Here is a 4,799-nt window from a genome sequence, read left to right on the forward strand (position 1 = left end):
TTTTAAGGGGTACATATTTTAGAGTGAACATGCAGAAGAAATCGCAGAAAGTAGGTGGTAAACTGGAAGAGTTCTTCATCTGCAGGGCCACAACTTCCCATCACTTTCCCGGAGAAGGCTGCTCCACAACTTGAGGCAGCATTACGGACTTTGGAAATATCTCTTCGTCCTTCATATTGGAATTAGATACAAATGGAACAAACTCCGAATTCTTGTCTGCCAGCCAGCCAGCTCAGAGCTGACTCCTCCCTTTCTGGCGTTTGACGGTTTCCCATTGGTCCATCATATTCGTCAGAAAATGTAGTGGGCCATGAGCTTGTTTAACCCTGCACATCGCCTCGTCCTTACCATGATCTGTTGCTGTTGACAGCCTGACCTTTTCGCACTGCAGTTTTGACAGAGCGCTATCGAGGATAACGTCCTTCAAGCGGCGAGTAAAAACTGCGGGATCTTCCAGTAGTGCTGCAACATCGGGAGAGAGAACATCCGAATGCTCTCGTCGGATTTCGTTATATATATGGAAATTAACAAGAAGCGTGCGTACACATTCAGAGTATGAAGTCCAGCGTGTCTCCCATGGTAGTTGAGTCAAGAGGCTATGCTGTTCTTCTAGCCACCCGCGAGGTCGGTGGTGATGTCTAAAGTACTTCTGCGTTGTTAACCATACGATGGAAAGTTCTCCAGGTACAACTTGTTTTACGAGTAAGTTCAGGTAATGCGCTGTGCAGCCGTAGGTCATTATATCATCGTGATCTTTCTCGTTTTCAGCATCTCAAATTCATGATCTGTGCACGTGGTGAAAACGGTGCGTCCAAATTCTTCATTCATTTTTCCCATGGTATTCTCAGCGTACGTAAGACTGTACTCAGCAGTCTTCTGTTCTGAACCACAATCGGAGACGTCCAACAGATATGACTTGTGGCCTGTGTGGACAGTCAGTGCCGGCAAGGGATCATTTCTGCAGCTCGACCAGCCGTCCATCATCAGGATGAAGTCCTCAGGGTCCTCCGGGAGGAAAGTTCCTTTCGCACCGCAAGCTCAACGTCCTGAAATGTATCGTCGAGTAGCCTACTGGCTACTCGAACTACTACCACGGCTAGTCGAAGGGAACTACCATTTGATTAACTCAACTGATAATAGAATTTGAAGATATGGTGACATCGCTACGACCAGGGTTGAAGGTATACCGGTATACCTCCGACCTGTATTCTGCTTGATGGTTCATACCCTGGCCGTAGTGATGCCACCATATCCTCAAATTATTTTCTTTCCGTCACGTTGAAAGCAACACTAGCCGCATAAAAAATGCAGGTATCTTTTTATCAATATCGTCTTTCTGCTTATTCCATGTTGTAAAACCAAAAGCAGATATGTCAGTCTGCAAAGCTCTTTGTTTTGCAGGGCCCGGAAGAAACCTTGTTGTGTGTTATTCACTGCTGGCTTCAATCAGGTACACATCCAGATATCCTTCGAAATCTATGCGGTCAGCGTCGTCACCGTTTCTTTCGCTTTGCAGGTACTTAAATGGGAACGAATCATCTCGATGCGGGGACTTACTTCGTGACCGCAGTGCTTGCTTTTAACTTTTTTCCCGCTGTCTTCTGCTTCTACCCTTCATGGAGAGGCTTTCTTCCGCTTCCTGGAGACATTGTAACTGAAGTGCGCCTAAACACGTCAGCAAATCAATCAGGCGTGTAGCGTCTACACCAGGGGTGCCAAACTGAAAAGAGTCGGCGGACCGCATTGAGCCATGGAGGAACTACGCGGGCCGCAAACCACGGCTTTGGGGTAGTCTATTTCTGATATAGACGACACAACACAAAACTTAAAACGACATAAAACGTATACATATATTAGGGTTACTTAGCGTTGCTCAATCACAGGGTCAGCAATCCTTTTTTATTTGCTGTGTCATGAGGGAATTTGACAATGTTTTTAACTATTGCGTCAACATCGTGTGGAAGTGATTGCGCAATTGCAATCTTGAAGCCTGCGCTGAGGTATTCGGTTGGTAGTTGTGATATCAACTTTGGGTTATTGAGGTTCATCACAGAAAAAGCCTGGTCGCAAACATACGTTGACACAGTTGTCTCTGGGCGTAGAGCCACGAAGTATTATTACGTTGTTAATAATTAATTATTATGCTGCACCGAACATAGACAGGTTTGTCCACGACAACATACGTATCTTCAGATACTTTTGTCCAACGTAAGAGTAAAACGAACCCGCATCAACTTCAGCTAACTTGTTCATATCGGTGCGTCCCGTCGCAGGCCAAGCTGTTCCATTTGTTATCTTCAGGATCGTTTGTCAACAACTAGAGAAAACAGCGAGCCGGAAAGCTTCGTTTCAACTCTGCTACACTCGAAGGACCATTGCTCGTATTTTCTCGGGAGGTCATGAAGCTTGCGACTGAACCGGTCCGTTTCTGGTGGTGTTGAAGGTACCAATATCACAAATCTACCATGCAAGGTTTCATCTTCATATAATGTTCCACGAGCGGTGAAACACCCCATCTCATCGTCATCATCTATTGTTGTTGTTGCTCAGGAATTTGGGTAGGAATGTACAGTAATATTTACAAATAGAAAGTAGGCGTAGGGACAGTTTTAGAGGCTCATCAGAGAAGACGACGAAAGCAACACAGAGACAAACAGGGAACGTCGAACTTATATCGTACGATTAAATGCTTATTATTAGTTAGTTAGGTACTTCGTTTGTTATTATTGATTAAAGGCTGAACGCTGTTCTCATGTGGCAACAAGCCCCGCTCGTCTTTTAGTAAGAGATTCAACACCTCTGTTGCGGGTCAGTGACAACAGTTCTCTATCACTAATTAACGCAAAATAAACTGCACAAGCACAGAGCACAATAAGAACGCGCGACCATTCATAAAGCCTGCGCCTAATACTTTTTTTTGCTCGGGACCACGCGGGCCGCATGACAACTCCAAGCGGGCCGCCGGTTCGGCACCGCTGGTATACACCATTCACCCCACTGATCTCGATTTTAAAAGGCTGGATCGCGGATAGGGAGCGCGAGCGTGAAGAAACCGGCCGCCATCTTACTGCAGTCTTAAATTTAAAACACCCTTTAGGGTGTAATCCGGGTGTAACTGGGGTGTAAACTAATTTTTACTCCCAAATTACACCAGCTCGAAGAAACATCCTGGGATGAGGGGTGTTAAATGGGTGTAATAATAACGTAACACCTTATTTACAACGTCCACTGAGCTCGGGTGTAAAAGAGGCGTAAAATGGGTGTAGCGGGCATAGACCTTTTACATGAACTGTATTTCTTTTGAAAGCACAGTGATATGCTTCATGTTACCTACAGATACATACAATAGGGCACCTCAGTAGAAATTTTGGGTTTACACTCTAAATCCTGTGACGAACATGTGCCGGTTAAAAAGTTCCCTCAGAAAGTACAGCCGGTACACAGCCGTAACAGTCTGGAAGCAGCCGTAACAGCTATCAAATAGCAAGCTCAACGATCCCTATCGCCAAGTATGTGTGCCCCGCTGAATAATATGTGTGCCTCCTGAGCCGTATACTCGTGTGCTTGTCGAATAATCCGTGTGCCGGCTGAATATGTGAGCCTTCGCTGGAGCGTACTACGTTGTTCCGCGCTCCGCCAGTGAGGAGTGACGTGGCACCGCGTATTCTACCGCAGTGCATTCGTCGCTGCGTTCGTGCCTGTTATGTGCGCTGCAACCTCGCCTTTGAAAGGACGACAACCTTTCTTTTTAATTACAAGTTTAATGTTTGCTTAAGGTAAGTCAACCTGGCTGTGATGCAACGTACGACGCCTGCGTTTTACTTGTGTTTAACAATCGTTCTGTTGCAGACGATGAACACATTGCAAATGGCGGCAGGAGTGGATCCGCTACATCGGTGAAGCGACGATTTATATTACAAGCGAGGCTAATTGTATTCTTTCTTTATAGGTGAACATGGGACTGTATCGACTGCAAGGACGTGAGTTACAAAAAGCTGTAATATTCTAGCATTAACGTTTGAACAATACCAACGTGATGTTCACTTCGGTTTCTTTTCAGGTAGTGTCCTGTCTTAACGGTCACGCATATGCGTGCAAAACTGCAACTGCTTCTTACATCGAAGAGGGGTCTGGTGCCACATGCTCGGACAATTATTCGTCGGCCATTTCGTTTGAGGAACTGTCGTGTTCGTCACTAAGGATGATCTTGGTTGAGCTTTGCAGTGCCAGCCTGGTGCATCGGAGGGGTTGTGTCCATGCAACGTGTGCTCCATATGTGTGTGTGTTGGGATTAGTGAACCGTGTATGCTTTCCATTCGGCCAACGATGGTGTACTGGACGAAATTTAAAGGTATGTGCACGCCAATAAAATTTGGTGTTTCAAGTTCAATGACCTTGGTGCATTTTTCCCCTATTTTCTTCTTCTTCTTTTTTTTTTTTCTTGTGAAGCCTGGAGATAATTTTCTGTTAGAGAACTCGAGAGGCATAATGTGTCTCGCGTATTAGTTGGTACAAGTATTCCTTCATTACGTCCGGTACACTGTGGCTCCTGGCGTCTGCAGCGATGTCGTCCGGGGCACAGGGCACCTACAGCTTTCGCAGCCTTCCTCTTGAAGTCATCTGGTGCGCTTTTTGAGAAATGTGCCAGTTGATCAGGCGGCACATATCCGTCAATGGGTTTAGAATGTACATTGTACCTATTTGAGACGTACTTGTCTGAAGTTTGGGTTTCGGGCTTTCACAGCATTCTGCAGCCTCTGTGAAGAGTCGTTGCAAGTAGTAAGCAGCAGGCAGGTCGG

At 45.8% G+C, this 4,799-nt stretch overlaps 1 long non-coding RNA gene across 2 annotated transcripts; it reads left to right on the forward strand.

Moving 5' to 3' along the window:
* The first annotated feature begins 3,664 nt into the window (after positions 1-3,664).
* On the forward strand, positions 3,665-4,390 carry LOC135383195 (uncharacterized). 2 transcript variants are annotated; one of them, XR_010419729.1, is made up of 3 exons: positions 3,665-3,776; positions 3,850-3,980; positions 4,061-4,390. It is a non-coding gene; the product is annotated as an uncharacterized LOC135383195 (long non-coding RNA). The 2 variants fall into 2 exon arrangements; XR_010419728.1 differs by having other exon boundaries at positions 3,850-4,390.
* The last annotated feature ends 409 nt before the right edge of the window (positions 4,391-4,799 follow it).

The sequence above is a fragment of the Ornithodoros turicata genome, chromosome 2 (genome assembly GCF_037126465.1).
Source record: "Ornithodoros turicata isolate Travis chromosome 2, ASM3712646v1, whole genome shotgun sequence".
Lineage (NCBI taxonomy): Eukaryota > Metazoa > Arthropoda > Arachnida > Ixodida > Argasidae > Ornithodoros > Ornithodoros turicata.